Here is a 22,989-nt window from a genome sequence, read left to right as displayed (position 1 = left end):
TCAATGTAGCTATCATTTCTCCATTAACACACAGTCTTGATTATTATAGCTTTATAATAAGCCTAGAAATCAGGTAATATGAGTACTCTGGCTTTTTACAATTTTTCTCTCAGGGTGTGCTTAAGTTAATTTAAAAAAAAAAATTTTTTTTTATAGAAACAGGGTCTCACTGTATTGGCCAGGCTGGTCTCAAACTCCTGGTCTTAAGCAGTCCTCCCACCTTGGCCTCCCAAAGTGCTGAGATTACAGGCATGAGCCACTACCTCCGGCCTTTTTTGCTTTTTAAGAGACAGGGTCTTGCTCTGTTACCTGGGCTAGAGTGCAGTGGCCCCATCATAGCTCACTGCAGCCTTGAACTCCTGGGCTGAAGTGATCCTCTTGTCTCAGCCTCTTGAGTAGATGGGGCTATGGGCACATGCCACTATGCCCAGCTATTTTAAAATATTTTTTGTGCAGAGATAAGGTCTTGCTATGTTTCCCGGGCTGGTCTTGAACTCCTGCCTCAAGTGATCCTCTTGCTTTGGCCTCCCAAAGTGTTGTAATTATAGGTGCGAGCTGCCACACCTGGCCTGGCTTTCTTCTTCTTTTTCAGAATTGTAGTGGTGAGAGAGGACATACTTGTTCCAATCTTGGAAAGCATTCCATCCCTCACCATCAAGTATGATGTTGTAGGATTTTTTTTTAAATATACTGTGTTGTGCAGAAAAGAGTTAACATAGCAGGCCTGAGGCTGCTATCTTTAGAAGGCCAATATGCACGATTGGCCCTTAGCTGGTGTTTGGGGAAATTGGCTTTTCAAATGTTTAATAAGATTATATTCTACCTTCATTTATTCCTTTTCCAATACTCTTAATTTCTTTACGGTAATCCAGGTTTCCTACCTCGATCACAGTCTTTCTGCCTAAAGAATTCCCTCTAACCTATCTTTTGAGGGCAGATCTGCTGGCAGTAAATTCTCTGTTTTTGGTTGTTTGAGAAAGTTTTCATTTTCCTTCACTTTTGAAAGGACACTTTCGTGGGTTGACAGGTTTTTTTCCTCTTTCAACATAGTACTCCACCATTGCCTGGCTTACATAGTTTCCGAGGAGAAGGCTGCTGTAATTTTTTTTTTTTTTTAATACCTTAAGTTCTGGGATACATGCACAGAACGTGCAAGTCTGCCACGTAGGTATACACGTGCCATGGTGGCCCGCTGCACCCATCAACCCATCACCCAGTTCAGGCACCTCTTTCAATTCTATCCCTCCCCCAGTCCCACAGCCCCCCCGACAGATCCCAGTGTTTGATGCTCCCCTCCCTGTGTCCATATGTTCCCATTGTTCAACTCTCCCACCCATGAGTGAGAACATGTGGTGTTTGGCTCTCTGTTCCCACGTTAGTTTGAGGCTGCTGTAATTCTTATCCTTGTTCCTCCATAGTTAATGTGTCATTTTTTCCTCTGACTACTTTGAAGGTTTTCTTTTTGTCTTTGGTTTTCAGCAGCTTGAATATGATATGCCTAACTGTGGCTTTTAAACTTTTTTCATTTTTATCCTGCTTTGTGTTCTCTGAACTTTATTATATCTATGGTTTGTTGTCTGTCACTAATTTTGGAAAGTTCTCAGCCATTGTTTCTTCAAATAATTCTTCTATCCTGTTCTTTTTTTTTTTTTCTCTCTTTCTGGGATTCCAATTACAAGTGTATTATATTGTTTGTTATTACCCCACAGTTCTTGAATGCTCTTCAATATTTTCATTAATTTGTCTCTTTTTAATATTTATTGACTGATCAATAAGCTTGGTCTTCAAGCTCACTGATTCTTTCCTTGGCTGTGTCAAGTCTACTGTTGAGCCCATTGTTTTTCTTGCTGTTTTTTTTTTTTTTTTAAATTTCTAGCATTTCCCTTTGATTCATTCTTACAGTTTCTATCTCTTTGCTGAAATTATTTGTCTGGTCTTGCATATTGTCTATTTTTTATGTTAGAGTCTTTAAGATATTAATCATAGTTCTTTTAAGTTTTGTTTCTGATAATCTCAACATCTGCATTTACTGAGTCTGGATTTAATAATTCATTTGTCGGCCGGGCGCGGTGGCTCAAGCCTGTAATCCCAGCACTTTGGGAGGCCGAGACGGGTGGATCACGAGGTCAGGAGATCGAGACCATACTGGCTAACACGGTGAAACCCCGTCTCTACTAAAAAAAAATACAAAAAATTAGCCGAGCGAGGTGGCGGGCGCCTGTAGTCCCAGCTACTCGGGAGGCTGAGGCAGGAGAATGGCGTAAACCCGGGAGGCGGAGCTTGCAGTGAGCTGAGATCCGGCCACAGCACTCTAGCCTGGGCGGCAGAGCAAGACTCCGTCTCAAAAATAATAATAATAATAATAATAATTCGTTTGTCACTTGGAGTGTTTTCTTGCCTTTTGTTACGCCTCCTAAATATGCCAAAAGCTGAACATGGGCAGGAGATGCTTAGGTTAATATTTGATATGTTTGGAGAACATATTTATGGGGATTTGTGTTAATCTGGTCAGGAGTTGGCCTGTGTTTTTTTGTTTTTGTGTTTTTGCTTTTGAGACAGAGTCTCGCTCTGTCACCCAGGCTGGAGTGCAGTGGCATGATCATACCTCACTGCAGCCTCGACCTCCTGGGCTCGAGCGATCCTCCCATCTCAGGCTCCCAAGTAGTTGGGACTATAGGTGTGCTCCACCATGTCCAGCTAATTTTTAAGATCTTTTGTAGAGACGGGGTTTCACCATGTTCTCCAGACTAGGTCTGGAACTCCTGGGTTCAAGTGCCTTGACCTCTCAAAGTGCTGGGATTACAAGTGTGAGCCACCGCGCCCAGCAAGAGTTGATCTATTTGATATCAGGTTGGTTTTGTTTTGCCATGGGTACCAGAGATTTCTTTTCTTTTCTTTTCTTTCTCTCTCTCTCTTTTTTCTTTTTTTTTTTTTTTTTTTTTTTTTTTTGTTTGTTTTTTGAGACAGGGTCTTGCTCTGTCACCCAAGCTGGAGTACAGTGACACGATCATGGCTCACTGCAGCCTCAACCTCTCAACCTTCTGGGCTCAAGCAGTCCTCCAGCCTCAGCCTCCTGAGTAGCTGGGACCACAGTGCGTGCTACCATGTCCAGCTAATTTTTAAGTTTTTTTGTTTTTTTTGGTAGGGATGAAGTTTCCCTATGTTGCCCAGTGTGGTCTTGAATTTCTAGGTTCAAGCGATCCTCCTGCCTTGGCCTCCCAAAGTGCTGAGATTACAGGCGTGAGCCACTGTGCTCCACCAGGCACCAGAGATTTCTGATTTCTCTAGTGATACATTCATTTTGACTCTTGCTTTGCTTTGGGTTTTTACTCTGTGCTGCTTCCCAAGAGCTATCTTTAACAGCTCTCCCAGTTGTATTCTATTGTTCTTAACCATGGAGCTGGTTTGCCAGGTTGTAGTTAGTAGGGGAGGAGGGAGTTCTCTGATGATCTGATTAAACCTTACTGAGACAGGTACTAGAGCCTGGGTCTTGAGTGTGTCCTTGGCAAGATTTCCTTTTCCTCCTCCTGGACTGGAGCTTCTTTTTCTTTTTCCCATGTTCCCTTTACCCTAGCTGCAGTGGGTATCCACCAGTGTTCTCCAACCATGGGTTTCATGTCCTTCCCCCTGAAGACTAAGCCTTTTTGTTCTGTACTGGGGATAAAGGGATCTGGGTAGGTTTCGCAGTGGGTGCTGTTTTCCTCAGCCAGCCAGCCATCACCATAGTGGGCGCTTTTTCTGAGATTTTTCCCTGATCTTCCCTGTGAGAGCCTGGTGGAATTCCTGTAGGAAAAACTTGTAAGAGTGTAGCAACCTCTTACAAGCTTCACACTCTCATGCCAGCTCATACTCTGGTCTCCAGTAATTTGTCAGAACTTCTAGTTTGGTCTTCCTACAAGTTTATATGCTCGGATCCTGTGTCTCCCTGTGGGTATGTGTCTTTCCATATATTGAAATTGTGGGATAGTGGTTTGTCCTAGGACCTCAGTTCTGTCATATGTCAAAGAAAAGTAATTGCTTTTCAGTTTGTCTAGCATTTTTCTTGTTGTGAGAATGGAGATGATAGCATCCTAGTGCTTTATATCCAAGCTGAAACCTGAAAGTTTTAATCTATATAAATGTCGAATGCAGTGCATGGTACATAGAAACTCAGTACAGGTTAATTTTCCTTTATTTTTATTTTTCTTACTCTCTTGAATTTTATGGTTTTATGGCTAGGGAGCCAGGAATAATTGATTCTAGTTTGCTTTCTCCCTGTTTTAGGCTTAAAAAGCCTCTATCCCACTTAAACATTATATGTTTGTCTTGCTCTCTTCCAAATTCAATGTATGCCTGTAGTTTTTTAATATGTCATTAGCACTCAGTAATTTGCATCACTCAAAATTAGAGCATGACTTTTTCTATTTAGATTATAGATTTTGTTAGTGACCATGTTTTTGTCATTTTTGTTCTCCACATTGCCAGGTGCCGTTCGCTTCTGCAGACATTTGTTGAGTGCCCACTGTGCTATGAGTGAGGCGCTAGGTATTGAGTAGAATACAAACCTGACTTGGTAAGTGGAATAACCAAGGGGTCCCCAAGGGCAGTGGAAACTCCATGGAGGGAAGGATATTGGAACTTGTACAATATCTCCATTTCAATCTAGAAGGGTTTAATTCTTTTAAGAACTCTATTTTTATACTAATGATACATGAATGCATCCTAGCAAAAATTGAAAAATTGTAGAAAGAGCCACGGTTGTCCTTGACATCCTCATCCTATCACATTCTCCTTCCCAGGGTTAATTTTGATTACTATTTCTGTTTTACTATACAAATTGCTATGTGAAATATCATGCCATCTAATAACTTAGTAAAATACTTTTATTTTTAAGGGAATAAGCTCTCAAATTGATTTAACTTTTGAGGAATGCTTATTTAAAGAGATTACTATTATCATTCAGTGGGGATGTGTGGCATGATAATGGTTCTTTGTTTCACTTTATAGTATAGCTATTTTAATTTTTAAATCCTATTGTTAGTGGTCAGTGGAAATGTTGTAGTAAATGGGAAACACAGAAATTAGTAGTAACTGAAAAGGTGACCTATTGGCCGGGCGCGGTGGCTCATGCCTGTAATCCCAGCACTTTGGGAGGCCGAGGCAGGTGGATCGCGAGGTCAGGAGATAGAGACCATCCTGGCTAACACGGTGAAACCCCATCTCTACTAAAAAAACAAAAATAATTAGCCGGGTGTGGTGGCGGGTGCCTGTAGTCCCAGCTACTTGGGAGGCTGAGGCAGGAGAATGGCGTGAACCCGGGAGGCAGAGCTTGCAGTGAGCCAAGATAGTTCCACTGCGCTCCAGCCTGGGCGACAGAGCAAGACTCTGTCTCCAAAAAAAAAAAAGAAAAGATCTATTGACTTTTTTTTTTTTTTTTTTAGAGTCAGTGTCTTACTCCATCACCCAGGCTGGCGTGCACTGGCGCTATCATAGCTGACTGCAGCCTCAAACTCCTGGGCTCAAGTAATCTTCCCACCTCAGCTTCCTGAGCAGCTAGGACTACAGGTGTACACCACCACGCCCAGCTAATTTTATTTCTTTTTTTTTTTTTTAAGAGATGGGACTTTACTGTGTTGCCCAGGCTGGTCTTAAACTCCTGGGCTCAAGTGATCCTCCTGCCTCAGCTTCCCAAAGTGCTGAGATTATAGGCCTGAGGCACTGCACCTGGCCTATTGACTTAAAAAAATTATACAGTAGGATGGACTTTGGGGTTATTTACGGTTCTGTGGATTTTTTTGTTTTTGTTTTTGAAACGGAGTCTTGCTCTGTCACCCAGGCTGGAGTGCAGTGGTGTGATCTTGGCTCACTGCAAGCTCTGCCTCCTGGGTTCATGCCATTCTCCTACCTCAGCCTCCTGAGTAGCTGGGACTGCAGGCGCCTGCCACCACACCCAGCTAATTTTTTGTATTTTTTAGTAGAGACGGGGTTTCACTGTGTTAACCAGGATGGTCTCGATCTCCTGACCTCGTGATCCACCCGCCTCGGCGTCCCAAAGTGCTGGGATTACAGGTGTGAGCCACCACGCCCGGCCAATTTTTTTTTTTTTTTTTTTAAAGACAGGGTGTCGCTTTGTTGCCCAAGCTGGAGTGTCACAGTTGTCGCTTACTGTAGCCTTGAACTCCTGGGCTCAAGCAGTCCTCCTACCTTAGCTTCCTGAGTAGCCAGGTCTACAGGCAGGCATCACCACACCCAGCTAATTTTTTAGTTTTTTTTAGAGACGAGATGTCACTATATTGCCCAGGCTAGTCTTGAAACTGGGCTCAAGTGATCCTCCCAAAGTGCTGGGATTACAAGCGTGAGCCACCATGCCTGGTTCTATGGACTTTTAACACATATATAGATCAGTGCAACCACCACCACAATCCACCACAATCAAGGTGCAGAACAGTTCTATTACCCCAAAAAATTCCTTTATGCTGACTCTTTAGTCATATTCTCTTTCCATCCTAAACTCTGGCAGCCACTGATCTGTGTTCTATCACTACAGTTTTGTTATTTTGAGAATATCACATAAATGGAGTCAAACTGTAATCTTTTGAGTCTTATTTTCCTCTCTTAGGGTAATGCTTTTGAGATTCATCCAAGTTGTGTATATCAATGGTTTGTTCCTTTTTATTGCTGAGTCATATTCCATTGTCCAAATATACCACAGCTTGTTTAATCATTCACGATTGAAGGGCATTTTAGTTGTTTCCAGTTTTTGGTGATTGAGTAGAGCCACTATAAAAATTCATGTACATGTGTTTGTGGGCATATAAGTTTGCATTTCTCTGGGATAAATACTTGGGAGTATGATTGCTAGAACTGTACTACCATTCATGGTAAAACTAGTTAGCTAGAGTTTGAATGCTAGAATGGATGGAGCAGCAGAGACCCAAGTTTGAATCCTGCTTTTTCTTTTTACTAGCTGTGCAGCCTTGAGTCAGTTTAACCTCTTTGTGCCTCACTTTCCTCATTTGTAAAATGAAGTTAATAACCACTGGTATTGTTGTGTGGAATAAATGACATTAAGGATAAAATGCTGAGCAATGTATGATATACTGAATATATTATTATCTCATGTTTAATAGAACCTTTTTTGTGAGAAACATTCATCTTTGATGAATTAAAATGGAGAAATTAAGTAATCTGTAATTGTGGTGTGTTTGGTAGGCAAGCCTTCAAAATATGCTGTCTCTGGGGAAAATTTCAGAAGTCCTCAGTGGTGAAAAAGTTTAGGAACATAGATGTATGAGAGTCTTGTATAACGTCCAAAGGTTGGACCAGATGCCCAAGTTTGGTGGTTTGACTTGCCCTCTCAACATCGAAGAATCATATTCACCAAAAATTGAATACATTGCTATATTTCATGTAAGAAGCTGAAAAAAGTAGCTCAGAATCAGTGAACACTTATTGAGTGCTTGCTATATACTAAGTCTCAAGCTAGACACTCTTCAGTTGCATAAACCTGAGTACTTCCCCACCGAATAGATAATTTGTATAATCACCAAACTTTGTTTTTATACTTTTTTAAAGAAAGCTACCTGTTGAGGATGCTGACAAGGCCTGATTTCTTGGAGCTCCCATGATGTTAGCCATCTATGATTTCTCAATTTTTATCTTAAAACACATCTTTTTACAGGAGCTCTCCCTCTTTTTTTTTTTTTTTTTTTCGAGACAAGGTCTCACTTTGTTGCCCATGCTGGAGTGCAGTGGCACGATCTTGGCTCACTGGAACCTCCACCTTCTGGGCTCAAGCAATCCTCCTACCTCAGCCTCCCAAGTAGACGAGACTACAGGCACACACCACCATGCCCAGCTAATTTTTGTATTTTTTTTGTAGAGATGGGGTTTCTCCATATTCCCCAGGCTGGTCTCAAACTCCTGAGCTCAGGAGATCCACCTGCCTTGGCCTCAGAAAGTGCTGGGATTACAGGCGGGAGCCACCACACCTGGCTTAATCTCCCCAGTTTTGAGGAACACATTGAGGTCGGAATTACAGAAATACTCAGCAAGTCTTGCCCTAGAGCACTATACCATTAGAAAATGCAGTGGAGACCCTTTCTTGCATAACTGCCACATAGTATGGTCTGGCTCAGTCTGAGCAGGCACCAAAGGCAGAGAGGATATGTTTTCCCCTGGAAAATTTTCCCCTATCTTCTGAGGTATGCGCAGAATACTACCCATTCACCCACCAGGCAGTGAATGAAATTCAGCATTTGTAATAAGGAACCTAAATGTTCTTTTATTGTCTGTTCATCGTTTTGTAATATTTTCACATGGTACAGTCCATCAACTGTGGCAGTTCTTTACCTGGGATTTCAGGAGAACTGAGTGGAACAAGAAGTCTTGAGCTCACAATCTTAGAGATGTCATCTCTGGACTGTTTCTGCACTGCCTTCCCTCCCCCGTACCATCGACAGTCCAACACTCATGTTTACCTGGAACCTTTCCTCACAGCTGGGACATCCTTCCCTCTTTGCCCTGCCAATCCTGCCTTGGCCAATTCTTCCAAATTCCTGTAAATTCTATCTCAGCGAGAGATTTTCCACTACCCTCAATTCTACTCTTTTGGATGCCATCCCTTACTACATATTTCCTCATTAAGTCCTGTCTTTTCTATTCACTTTGGCAACTAATGCCATACTTTCTTACTCTGTGACCTGTTTGTATACATGTGACTTGCAGGTATACAGCTAGACAGAGTGATAGAAAACCCTCAGGTTCTCTGCATCTTATCTCCCACAAATACCTGAAGAGGGCTTACTGCCTCCTATACAATTAACAAACCAAACATCAATTGTCATTCTGTGTAAAAAAAAATTACATGTAGCATGTTCTTATTTGTGTTTTTTGTTTTTTCTTAAAGACAGGATTTCACTCTGTCACCGAGGCTGGAATGCAGTGGTGCTATCATAGATAGATAGCTCACTGTAACCTTGAACTCCTGGGCTCAAACAATTGTTCTACCTCAGCCTCCTAAGTAGCTAGGACTATAGGTGCACACCACCATGCCTAGCTAATTAAATGGTGGGTTTTGTTTTGTTTTTTTTTGTGTAGAGACAGGGTCTCACTATATTGTGCAGGCTGATTTTAAATTCCTAGCCTCAAGTGATTCTCCTGCCTCAGCCTCCCAAAGTGCTGAGATTACAAGTGTGATGAGCCATCCTTCCCAGCTGCATGTAGCATGATCTAATGGCCATATACTTCCTGTGGAAAACAATAGTTTGGAAAAGAAATATACATTTTGCAGATTGTCAAAACTGCTGCTTTGCCATGCTACCATTGTGAAAAGTGTGGCTATACAGTCTGCCTGGGTAAAGTATGGCTTCAGAGTATAGACTGCAGACAGCTTTTCCCTGGCTCCATTTTGGTTTCTAGCCTTCCTCATGATTCCTTGCCCACTTACAGTGTTAACACCAGGAATGTTGTCTTTTCAAATATAGACAAAACTCTGACTATAAACAGCTGTATCCTACTTGTCTCACATGAAACTTATGCAGGAGAGGTGTTTGTGTATCTGTGTGTGATGAGCCTAAATTTAGCTCTCTCTAGAATAACTAACATAAATCCAGAAGAAACTTTTTTTTCTTTCTTTAGTTGGTAGTATGGATTAGAAAAGTTAAGATGCAAGAAGCAGCTTTTTTTTTTTTTTTTTTTTTTTTTTTTTTTTGAGACGGAGTCTCGCTCTGTCGCCCAGGCTGGGGTGCAGTGGCCGGATCTCAGCTCACTACAAGCTCCGCCTCCCGGGTTTTACTGCCATTCTCCTGCCTCAGCCTCACGAGTAGCTGGGACTACAGGCGCCCGCCACCTCGCCCGGCTAGTTTTTTGTATTTTTTAGTAGAGACGGGGTTTCACCGTGTTAGCCAGGATGGTCTCGATCTCCTGACCTCGTGATCCGCCCGTCTCGGCCTCCCAAAGTTCTGGGATTACAGGCAAGAAGAAGCTTTTTTAAACTTCTAAATAAACTTACTTGAAAGAGCTCCAATTATGCCCCTTAGCCTCTTAAGGGTAATCCATGTAGACACTTGCCTTTAGGGTAACTGTCTCTAGACTTCCTTCTTCCCATAATCTCTGTGCCACCATATTCCAAGTCTGACTCAACTTCCTTCTGGACTGCTGTCCATAAAGATGCAGACTCAAAAGGCTTCTTCACTATACCCTTGTTTCCCACCCACACCACTAGGCTACCACTGACCTCTGGCTGTGCGCTGCACAGTAAGTAGTGTGTGTACTCCCTAGAACCTGACATTCAGGGTCCCCCATACCCAATCATAATCTTTCCCACTACCCTTGACTCCTCTCAAATACTTTTCTCTAGCCACTCTATCCAAGCATGTATTCACTGGAGTCTAAACATACCATGAGTCATTCTGACCGTCTGCCTCTGCCTGGAGTGTTCTCCACATTGCTCTGGGTTTGTTCCATCCTGTGTGTTCTTCAGGACCCAGTGAAAAGCTCATCTTTTCACTACAGTGGTTTCTTCCACCTCTGAAGCCCCACAAGACTAAATGTGTTCAACACTCATTTACCCAGATGGGATAGTGTGGTAGAATACTTAATGGCTACAATGTCCTTTCATCTCTGTATGTACACGTAGAGTGTGAGTTTGCAGATCCTCCCAACAAGAGATAGAGTCTGTTTCTCTACTCCTTGAATCTGGGCTATCCTTGTGACTTGCTTTGGTCAGTAAAACATGGCACAGGTAACTCCAAATGACTTATGAGCCTAGGTCTCAAGAAGTCTTGTAGCTTCCTTCTTACTCTCCATTCTGAGGCAGTCATGTGAGGAAGCCCCAGCTAACCTGCTGGAGGAAGAGAGATGGTGTGGAGAGGGAGAGAGAGATCCAGTCATCAACCAGCCATCAGATATGTGAGTGAAGCCATCTTAGAACATTCAGCCCCAGTTACATTGGCAGATGACTGTCACCATCTGAGGGACCACAGAAAAGACCAGCAGAACAGCCACCTAGCTGATTCTAGCCCAAATTGCTAATCCACAAAATTGTGAGCTAATAAAAATGGTTATTATTTTAAGCTACTAAGTTTTGGGGTGAATTACATAGCAATAAATAACTGAAAGGGCAGGGTTTGTACTGCTATATCCCCAGAGCTTAGAGGGCATGACCATGGCAGGTTTTCAGTAGAAGACTGTTGTGGATTACTGTCATTGTGGTGTCACTCCTCTCTTTGCTTAATAGACAACCAAACTTCCCAGTCTTCTTGGCTCTCACAAAATTTCAAAGCTTGACTTCAACACATTCTTCCAGATAGCACCTTGTAGTTCTTCTTTGCTCCACTGCACCAGCATCCATCCATTTGCCCCCATCACAGCCCTATGACAGACAGTTCATTACACCCCACCTCAGCTCTATGTTGCATCCCTCCTACTTACCCTCATTCTCTAACCCTGTGAAATCAATCCATTGACCACCTCAGTGCCATAAAGCTCTTCTCAACTTCCCAGCCCTCCATCCATACCCTGAACCCTCACTACCTGAATCACATGTGCTTATAGTTAGGAGGAACCTTAGAAATTGAGACAGCCCCTTCTAGTTATGAATGAGGAAAGGAAGGCTCAGATAAGAAATAATAATAAATGACTTATTCAAAGTCACATGATGGCAATGTCAAGACTAGAGCCCACATCTCACACAGATGATTACCTAGTGGATTGCCTGTGTTTTCTTGCATCTCGTGCTTGGTTCATGTGTAAAACCATGCCTTTAATGATTAAACTGGGGGAATTCTTTGGAGGCAGGCATAATACCTTTTTCTTTTTTTGAGACAGAGTCTCGCTCAGTTGCCCAGGCTGGAGTGCAGTGGCGGGATCTCAGCTCACTGCAAGCTCCGCCTCCCAGGTTTACGCCATTCTCCTGCCTCAGCCTGCCAAGTAGCTGGGACTACAGGCGCCCGCCACCTCGCCCGGCTAGTTTTTTGTATTTTTTAGTAGAGACGGGGTTTCACCATGTTAGCCAGGATGGTCTCGATCTCCTGACCTCGTGATCCACCCATCTCGGCCTCCCAAAGTGCTGGGATTACAGGCTTGAGCCACTGCGCCCAGCCAATACCTTTTTCTTATGCCTTTTCTCATTCCCTGGCATATCTCCACTTAAAGACTAACCAGTGACTACTAGACACATCAGTAGTCAGTAAATACCTGTTGATTAATTGACATTTTAAAAACAATTATGCATGGAACTTTTTAATATATTGTTTGTGATAGTAATTACAATAGTATACTTTTGTCAAAACTTTAACTGAACATTAAAAAGGATAAATTACAGTATATATAAGTTTTTTTCTTTCTTTCTTTCTTTTTTTTTTTTTTGGAGACAGAGTCTCACTCTTGTTGCCCAGGCTAGAATGCAATGGTGCGATCTCAGCTCACTGCAACCTCCGCCTCCTGGATTCAAGTGATTCTCCTGCCTCAGCCTCCTGAGTAGCTGGGATTACAGGTGTCTGCCACCATGCCTAGCTAATTTTTTGTATTTTTAGTAGAGATGGGGTTTCACTATGTTGGCCAGGCTGGTCTTGAACTCCTGACCTCAGGTGATCCACCTGCCTCGGCCTCCCAAAATGCTGGGATTACAGGCATGAACCACCACGCCCAGCCTATATAAATTTTTTAAATTAAAGATTTTGTAATCAAAGCAATTATGCTGAAGAAATCCATTTATTTGATAAATGTGGCTCAATATATAGGTAACATGTTACTATGTGAAAAGAAGTTTGAAATAAACTTTGAAATAAACTTGCATATAATAGGCACTCAATGTTAGTTTCCTTCTTCCTTGTATACCGCTGCTTCATGATCACCTGTCAAGGCTGCTAAATAAAGCATTCTTGTACTAGAAGATAGCTGGATCTGATCTAACTTCTAAGATTCTATGATTTGTTTAAAAAGTAAATAAATGACTGTCTTGAAATGCCTGTGTAAAGTAAAAATACATAAGCACTACAACACTATTCTAAAAGGTGGCCCCCTAGTACCTTAATTTTACTTGCAAAGGCTTAGTTACAAAATAAACCATTAGCCCCCTGTTAATAGACATTACTTAAAACTTAAAGCAAAAGAATGTCTGAATATCCTTTCAGTGTCATACTGGAGCATTGGCTGACGGGCCTACCCAATAATTATTTAGTTCTCTAGGGGATTGCATCTTAGTTTGGCTCACTGTTCACTAATGATTAGAGTTGAGACCTTTTCAAGTAGCATGTTAACTTATAGATTTTTGCCTGGGAGAGATGTAAAATTTTCTGTTTGGTAGAAGAAATTATCCTAAAGACTACAGATGAACTTTCCTATAGGGCATAACCACTTTTCGGTCTAATTTAGCAATTTTATTTGAGCATTCTTTCAAGGCCTATATATACCAAGTGTCTCAAATATTCTTTGAATAAGCTTTAAATCCTGTTAGTTCCCTAATAAGTTAAATGTCTTTGACATGTGTTCAGTCTGCATTTGTATGAGTCATGTTTTTAATTTTGAAAATTATATTTCGATGCCCAAACATTCTACAACATTGCCTGTGGGTCATGACCCATCCTGTACAGAGTCCCTGAAATCCATTACTGACTGTTGATTTTGATGCTGTACCAGCACCTTGAAATACCTTTGTGATCATGCTAGTACCTGAAGAGGTCTTCACAGGAATAATTTTGGATACCTCTGCGGGTACTCAAGAACATTGCAGAAAGACTTTCTGGGATTTCTCTCACAAAATGGGAAACTAATGTTCCTTCCTATCATGTTACTGTTCCAAGCTGAGAGGATGACATTAAGAGCCTTTGTTTTAGGAGATCCATGGCAAGCAGACTCACACAGGGTCTTTCTTGTTAAACACTATTTCTATAATCTGCCTTTCCTAGTAATGGCCATAAAATAACTATATCGTAGCAATAAAAATTGATAAACTATCAGCTGCCTCAAAAATCTAATAGTTTTGGCAAGATATTCTATAGCTCATGTATATCCTTTTTTTCTCTAACAGATTTTAATACTTTTCATACTACTGAACAGCATAATCAAATCAACAAATTCAGCTAATGGCCATTGTGTTATGGACACTGTGCTTGGCCCTGCACATCCCCATGTTCCCACTCCCCTTTGTCAAAAAGTAGCTCCACTAGTTCTTAATGTCAATCACTGATTTGCGGTTGTCCAGAATAAAAATGGAGAGCAGAGCCCAAACGGAGGGTTGCAGTCTGCCTTTTCATTACCCAAATAACTAAAAATGGAGTCATGCAAAAGAGTGGAACTCCTTCACATTAACAAAAGCTTAGTTATATACAGTATAAGACCACTGAATATTAAATACACACAAATTTGAAATGTGCAGAGAACCAAGAAGAACAGGTTAAAACATGGTTCACTAATTCTGGTATTTGTAAGTATTCTGAGTCAGCTTGACAACTTTATTGAAAGAAGCATGAAACATCTTACAATAAAAATTCAAACTGAGAAGTAATCCAGGTATAATTCCCATTCATACAAAAGGATCAAAGTGCCAACTTCGTATGCAGTATAGGGAAGTCTGCAGAGGAAGTCTGAACCAAATTTTAAAATACCAGGGAGGATGAAGTAGAGTGGATTGAGAACAGGAGTGGAAGAAAAAATTTCAACCCATTTTTCCTGGTGATTATTTAAAAACAAAAAATCCACTATTTAATATTTCACAATAAAGTGTTTCAGAAAAAATAATTAGCTCGGCCAGCTTCTGCCCCAGGATGTAGAAAGCTGGAAGCAGCGTTGTTCCCATCCTTAAAAAAAAAAAGTGCTGGGCTAATTTCAAATTGATGACTTTTGTCAAACCCATCAGAGAGAAGTATTTTGCCCAAGTATTTGTCCAGAGAAGTATTTGTTCAAATATTTTGTTTATTTAAGTTGGGTTGTTTCTTACGGTTGTTTTTGAGGTTTTTTCCCTAATAGTCTGGGTAAAAATCCTTTGGTTATTTGATTTATCAGCAAATATTTTCTGTATGTAGCTTGGCCTTTCATTGTCTTAATGGTGTCATTCACTAAGCAAGATTTTCATTTTTTTTTTTTTTTTAAGACATAGTCTCGGCTCTGTCACCCAAGCTGGAGTGCAGTGGCTCAATCTTGGCTCATTGCAACCTCTGCCTCCCAGATTCAAGTGATTCTCATGCCTCAGCCTCCCAAGTAGCTGGGACTACAGACACACACCACTATGCCTGGATTAATTTTTTTTTTATTATTTTGTATTTTTAGTAGATGTGGGGTTTTACCATGTTGGCCAGGCTGGTCTCAAACTCCTGATCTCAAGTGATCCACCTGCCTCAGCCTCCCAAAGTGCTGAGATTACAGGCCTGAGCCACCGTGCCTGGCCACCTTCTATGTTTATAAGAAAAACTTGCTTATAAAAGTTTTATAATTTTACATTTATGTCTATTTTGAGTTGATCTTTGTAAGTGAAGTGAGGTTTAGGTGAAGCTCTATTTTTGTGTATATGGATGTCTTTAATTTACTTTTGCATCTTTGTTGAAAATCCGTTGCCTATATTTATGTGGGTCAGTTTCTGGTCTCTCTTTTTGTTCTGTTGGTCTATTCTCAGAGTCTGACTCTGGCTCCCAGGCTGGAGTGCACAGTGGTGTGATCTCAGCACACTGCAGCCTCCACCTCCCGGGTTCAAGCCATTCTCATGCCTCAGCCTCCCAAGTAGCTGGGATTACAGGTGCCCATCACCATGCCCAGCTAATTTTTGTATTTTTAGTAGATACAGGATTTCGCCATGTTGGCCAGGCTGGTCTCAAACTCCTGACCTCAAGTGATTCACCTGCTTCAGCCTCCCAAAGTGCTGGGATTTCAGGCATAAGCCACTGTGCCCAGCTTGTTGGTCTGTTTTTAATCACTTTGCCAATACCACTCTCTTGATTACTATAGCTTTATAGTAAGTTTTAAATTCAATTATTATGATTCCTCTGATTTTCTTTTTAAAAAGTGTTTTTAGCTATTCTAGTTCTTTTGCTGTTCTTTATAAATTTTAGAAGCCGCTTGTCTCTATCTACAAAAAATGGGCTGTGGACTCTTACCAGTCTTTGGCCTGTTAGTAACCAGGCTGCACAGGAGGAGATGAACAGTGGGCAAGCCAACATTACTGCCTGAGCTCCACCTCCTATCAAATCAGTAGTTGCATTAGATTCTCATAGGAGCACAAACCCTATTGTGAACCGCTAACGTGAGGGATCTAGGTTGCACACTCCTTATGAGAATCTAATACCTGATGATCTGAGATGGAACAGATAGTTTCATCTGGAAAATCATCCTCCCTTCCCCCATCTGTGGAAAATTGAAACCTGTCCCTGGTGCCAAAAAGGTTGGGGACTGTTTCCTTATTGTACAGGCTGATACTTCCAGTATGATGTTGAATAGAAGTTGTGAGAAAGGGCATCTTTTTCTTGTTTCAACTTTGTCTCCCCCTTTTTTTTTTTTTTTTTGAGACAAGGTTTCCGTCTGTCACCCAGGCTGGAGTGCAGTGGTGTGGACACAGCTCACTGCAGTCTTGATCTCCTGGGCTAAAGCCTTGACCTCCTGAGATTACAGGCATGAGCCACCACATGAGCCTGGCTGATTTTTCTTTTTTTAGACTTAACGTGGTTGAATGTGTGTGCGTGTGTGTGTGTGTATTTTTTTTTTTTTTTTTTTGAGATGAAGTCTCATTCTGTCACCCAGGCTGGAGTGCAGTGGCACGATCTTGGCTCACTGCAACCTCTGCTTCCTGGGTTCAAGCAATTCTCCTGCCTCAGCCTCCTGAGTAACTGGGACAGACGCGTGCTACCATACCCAGCTAATTTTTGTATTTTTAGTAGAGGCGGGGTTTTGCCTTGTTGACCAAGCTGGTCTTGAACTCCTGATCTCAGGTGATCCGCCCACCTCAGCCTCCCAAGAATACATTGATTTTTGAACACTGAACCCAACCTGCCTTACATTCCTAGGGTAAACCCCACTTGGTTGAGGGGTATTATTATTTTTACATATTGCTGTTAGATTTGCTAATATTTTGTTGGAGGTGTTTGTTTCTATGTTCATGAGGCATATTGGTCTGTAGTTTTCTCTTTTTGTACATATTGTCTATGTTTAGTATCAAGGCTTCATAAAATGAGTTGGGAAAGCTTCCCTTCTTTCCCGTATTCTGGAAGAGATCTTGTAGATTTTTTTTTTTTTTTAATGTTTGTTGGAATTTGCCAGTAAAACCATCTGGGTCTGGGCATTTCTTTTTTAAAAGGTTTTAAACTTTGAATTCAGTTTCCTTAGTAGTTATGGGAGTATTCAGGTTATTTATTTCATTTTCAATGAGTTTTAGTAGTTTGTTATTTACAGGGGATTGTTCATTTCATTTAAGTTGTCTGTGTGTAGACTTGTTCATAGTGTCCCATTTATTATCCTTTTAATATCTGCAGGACCTGTAGTGATATCCCCTCTTTCATTCTTGATATTAGTAATTTGAGTGTTCTTTTTTGCTTTTCAGTTGTGCTAGAGGTTTATCAAATTTGTTGATCTTTCCAAAGAGCCAACTTTTGGCTTCATTGATTTTTCTCTGTTTTTTTTTTTTTTTATCTGTTTAGTCCTTTATCTTGACTATTTCCTAATCATCTTGCTTTGGATTTATTTTGCTCTTCTTTTTATAGTTCCCTAAGGTAGAAGTGTAGATTGTTTTTTTAAGACCTTTTTTCCTCCTAAAAGAGAATTTAATCCTATAAATTTCTCTCTAAGCACTGTTTCAACTGTAGTCCACAAAATGCGTTGTACTTTTGGTTTTTTTTTTTTTTTTGAGTTCAAAATATTTTCTAATTTATCTTGAAAGTTTCTCTTTGATTCATGGATTATTTAAATAATGCTGTCTAATATCCAAGTGTTTGGAGATTTCCTCTTGTTGTTGTCGATTCTTATTTTAATTCCTTTATGGTCAGGGAACATGCTCTTTATGATTTCCATATTTTATATTTTGGAAAGTTTGTTTTATGATCTGGGATATGGTCTATCTTGTTGAAAGAACACATATTAACGACGGTTGATGATGGTGTTCAGTTCTTTTTTTTTTTTTGAGACGGAGTCTCGCTCTGTCGCCCAGGCTGGAGTGCAGTGGCCAGATCTCAGCTCACTGCAAGCTCCGCCTCCCGGGTTTACGCCATTCTCCTGCCTCAGCCTCCCGAGTAGCTGGGACTACAGGCGCCCGCCACCTCGCCCGGCTAGTTTTTTGTATTTTTTAGTAGAGACGGGGTTTCACCGTGTTAGCCAGGATGGTCTCAATCTCCTGACCTCGTGATCTGCCTGCCTCGGCCTCCCAAAGTGCTGGGATTACAGGCTTGAGCCACCGCGCCCGGCCGGTGTTCAGTTCTTGTATATTTTTGCTGATTTTCTGTCTATTAGTTCTGTATATTAATTAGAGTGTTTAAACCTCCATGTGATTGGATTTTTCTATTATTTTAGATCTTAGAGTTTTTGCTTCACATATTTTGAAACACTATTGTAAGTGTTTACACTTTCAGGATTGTTAAGTCTTTTGGGTATGTTAACCCTTTTAACATTATGTCATGTCCCTCTGCATCCCTCTTATATCTTGGTAATTTTCTTTGCTCTAAATTACTCCTTTTGGCCAGGCGTGGTGGCTCATGCTTGTAATCCCAGCACTTTGGGAGGCCGAGGCGGGCAGATCACCTGAGGTCAGGAGTTTGAGAGCAGCCTGAGCAACATGGTGAAACCCCATCTCTACTAAAAATGCAAAAAGTAGCCGGGCATGGTGGTGGGCACCACAATTCCAGCTATTTGGGAGCTGAGGCAGGAGAATCATTTGAACCCGGGAGGTGGAAGTTGCAGTGAGCTGAGATCATGCCACTGCACTTCCTCCTGGGCGATGAGCAAAACTGCATGTCAAATAAATAAACACATAAACAAATTGTTCCTTTTGATCAGTGTTTGCATCACATATCTTTTTCCATCCTTTTGCTTTTCACTTACTTATATCATTGTATTTGAAGTTATTTTCTTATAGATAGTGTGTAGTTGGGTCATGTTTTAAAAATCCATTCTGACAATCTGTCTTTAAATTGTAATGTTTAGACCATTACATTTAATGTAATTATTGATATGGTTGTTTTACATCTATCATTTTATTTTTTATTTTTGATACCTCTTTTTATTTCCTCTTTTTTCCCATTTTCCTGTCTTCTTTTGGTTATGTGAACATTTTTAGTGCTACTACATTTTTATTTACCTACTGTGATTTTTTAGTTATCTCTTTGTTTTTTGTGGTTGTTCTAGGGATTATAATATACATAGTTTTATACAGTCTACTTAGAGTCAGTACTTTACCACTTCAAGAGGAATGCAGAAACCTTACCACCCTATAGGTCCCTTTACCCTCCTTTCTTTATGTCATAGTTGTCTTATATATTACACCTATGCCTGTGGAAAATTCCTTCACACATTGTTATTTTTGCTGTTAGCCACCAAACATATTTTAAAGAACTCAAGAGAAGGATAGTATATTGTATTTATCCAAATACTCACCATTTATGTTGCTCTTCTTTTCATTCCTAGTGTTCTAAGTTTCCTTCTGGTATCATTTACCAATTGTCTGAAGAACATCCTCTAGCAGTTCGTCTAGAGCAAGTCTGCTGGCTATAAATTCTCATTTCTGAAGGACATTTTTGCTGAGTATAGAATTCTGTGTTGACATTTTTTTCCCCAGCCCTTCAAACATGTTGTGCCACTTCCTTCTGACCTCCATGGTTTCTTTTTTGAGACGGAGTCTCGCTCTCTTGCCCAGGCTGGTGTGCAGTAGCATGATCTCAGCTCACTGCATCTTCCGCCTCCCTGGTTCAAGTGATTCTCCTGTCTCAGCCTCCTGAGTAACTGGGACTACAGGCACGTGCCACCATGCCCAGCTAATTTTTTGTATTTTTAGTAGAGATGGGGTTTCACCATGTTTGCCAGGCTGCTTTCAAACTCCTGACCTCAAATGATCCACCCACCTTGGCCTCCCAAAGTACTGGGGTTACAGGCATGAGCCACCACACCCAGCCTGGCCTCCATGGTTTCTGATTAAAAATCCACTGTCATTCGAAATGTTATACCCCCATAAGGTAATGTAATAGCTGCTATTTTCAAGATTTTTTTCTTTGTATTACTTTCAGCAGTTTGATTTAGGTATACCTGGATGTGGGTTAATTTGGTTTTTTTTGTTTGTTTTGTTTTTCTGTTGGGATTTTTTCACTGCTCAGGCTATTGAAAGTATAAGTCAGCTCTAGCTTTTATAATAGACTGGAATAATAGAGATAAAAGACTTCTTTTGAAAGTGGCTTTGCATCATAGGGAATTGCACAGTGAAATGTATAAGTATTTGCTATACATCCCAGACAGAATTTAACGTTAGTAAATTCTAGTTGTAAATCCTGCTTCCTTTCAATGATGTGGAAGATTGTTAGAAATGGACTAGAATGGAAGGAATTGAGCCTCAGAAAAAATAAGTGAGTTTTGTAGCTTTACATACCTAGTAAGTTGCAGGTCTTATTTTCAGGTACTATTTCCACAGTAATGTATTGCTGTGTACTTATAGAATTTTCCCCTCCCTCAAGCTGAAACTTTCACATAGGTTTATGTGAGACACTGGTTTGAAATACCTACTTTTTATCAGGGAAAGTCTGAAATTTTCAGTTTCTTCAGTGAGGTATCAAGTCTTAGTTAAGAGCACGATTTGCCAGCCCAAATCTAGTCTGCTACCTGTTTTTGTACAGTCCATAAACTAAGAATGGGCTTTTCATTTTTAAATGGTTGGGGAAAAACTCAGAATATTTCATGACATGTACAAAGTATGTGAAATTCAAATTTCAGTGTCCATAAGTGAAATTTTATTGGAACCCAACCACATTCGTTTGTTTACATATTGCCCATAGTTTCTTTTACACTACAATGGCAGAATTGGTTAGGACACAGACCAAATAGCCTGCAAAGCAAAAAATATTTACTGTTTAGCCCTTTACAGAAAAAGTTCGCTAACTCCTGGTTTACAATAATGTTGAGTGAATTGGGTTAGTGTGTCAGTGATCTGAACTGTGTGGAAAGGGTAGCTAGGATTCAAACTTTACTCTTTGAATAAGTATCTTAGATGTGAGAAAATTAGAAGATGAGAGTTAACTGATTATAATCCTAGTCTATTAACATATGTTAAACATTTTCAGTCCTACAGTAATATTCCACATTATCTGTACTTTTTAAATTAGGCCATGAGATCAGGAGAGGTTGATAGGAGGAAAAGTTGGAGTTGTTTCTACCTAGGTATTTGTTGGAGGCATTGAGACCCATATGTAAGGGACTTAGGAAGCCTTTATTGGCTGGAGGAAATAAAGGCTCTTATTTAAAATTCTGCGTTTAACTGGTTATATTTCTGTGTTTTCCTAGAGTTGGGCTTTTTATAGGTCTAGTTAGTTACCTAGTTGCCTTTCTGTAGGCTTCTTTTGTGAGGGTGTTTCTGTATGGGTAGTGGGAGGAGATGGCTGGTCATTTTTAAATGAAGAGGAAAGCCCAACTCTTACCAGGACCCCAGCCTGACATTGTCCCTTACCCCTATAGAGGCCTTTCTTCTGAGCCTGTAGACCCACCTCACTAGCTGACATCAGAAGCCTATTGAGATGTCCATAGCCTGCCGTTCCCAACCTCTTCCCATTTTCTCCCCTTCATCTCAAAGACCAAGTGAGCTACATCTGTACTACATATACATTTAAGGATTTTTTTTTTTTTTTTTTTTTTTTGAGCTCTGTCGCCCCGGCTGGAGTGCAGTGGCCGGATCTCAGCTCACTGCAAGCTCCGCCTCCCGGGTTCCCGCCATTCTCCTGCCTCAGCCTCCGGAGTAGCTGGGACTACAGGCGTCCGCCACCTCACCCGGCTAGTTTTTTTGTATTTTTAGTAGAGACAGGGTTTCACCGTGTTAGCCAGGATGGTCTCGATCTCCTGACCTCGTGATCCGCCCGTCTCGGCCTCCCAAAGTGCTGGGATTACAGGCTTGAGCCACCGCGCCCGGCCAAGGATTTTTTTTAAGGCACAAATCATCTTGTTACCCACTGAAATTTAAGCTTAGGTGGGTCACCTAAGAACCTAGAAACTACCAATTTTATTTTTTCATTTAAAAATATAATTTCAGCTTTTATTTTAGATTGAGAAGGTACATGTGCAGGTCTGTCACGTGGGTATGTTGCATGACATCGAGGTTCAGGGTACAAATGGTCCTGTCACCCAGGCAGTGAGCATAGTACCTGATAGGTAGTGTTTCAGCCCTTCCCCTTCCCTCTCTCCCCATGTGGTAGTCCCCATCTTTATGTCTGTGTGTACCCAGTGTTTAGCTCCTGCTTATAGACGACAACATGCGGTATTTGGTTTTCTGTATTAATTCACTTAGGATAATAGCCTCCAGCTGCTTCCATGTTGCTGCAAAGAACATGATTTCATTCTTTTTTTATGGCTACATAGTATTCCGTGGTACATATGTACCATATTTTCTTTATCCAGTCCTCCTAGGTTGATACCATGTCTTTGCTATTGTGAATAGTGCTGTGATGAACATATGAGTGCATGTGTCTTTATGGTAGAATAATTTATTTTGCTTTGGGTCATATACCCAGTAGTGGAATTGCTGGGTCGAATAGTAGTTTGGTTTCACGTTCTTTGAGAACTCTCCAAACCACTTTCCACAGTGGCTGAACTAATTTACATTCCCATCAACAGTGTATGAGTTCCTTTTTCTCTGCAGTCTCGCCAGCATCTGCTACTTTTTGACTTTTTAGTAATAGCCATTCTGACTGGAGTGAGATGGTATCTCATTGTGGTTTTGATTTGCATTTCTCTGACAATTAGTTTTGTTGAGCATTTTTTTCATATGTCTGTTGGCCACTTGTATATGACTTCTTTTAAGAAGTGTCCATGTCCTTTGCCCACTTTTTTATTATTATTATTATT

General features: G+C 40.9%; 1 protein-coding gene across 2 annotated transcripts in view; it reads left to right on the top strand.

The window, feature by feature from the left end:
* The window catches only part of JADE3 (jade family PHD finger 3), a 152,084-nt gene that overhangs the window by 8,523 nt on the left and 120,572 nt on the right, over nt 1-22,989 (top strand). The window contains exon 2 of one of the 2 annotated variants that reach the window (XM_030934772.1): nt 4,465-4,552. The exons of the other annotated variant lie outside the window; for it this stretch is intronic. The gene's annotated coding sequence lies outside the window, so the exon portion shown is untranslated. The remainder of the gene's footprint in view (nt 1-4,464; nt 4,553-22,989) is intronic. 2 annotated transcript variants of the gene reach the window in all.

This window comes from Rhinopithecus roxellana, chromosome 7, assembly GCF_007565055.1.
Source record: "Rhinopithecus roxellana isolate Shanxi Qingling chromosome 7, ASM756505v1, whole genome shotgun sequence".
NCBI lineage: Eukaryota > Metazoa > Chordata > Mammalia > Primates > Cercopithecidae > Rhinopithecus > Rhinopithecus roxellana.
Note: the sequence above shows the minus strand (reverse complement) of the source record. Positions and strands in the feature narration are given on the sequence as shown.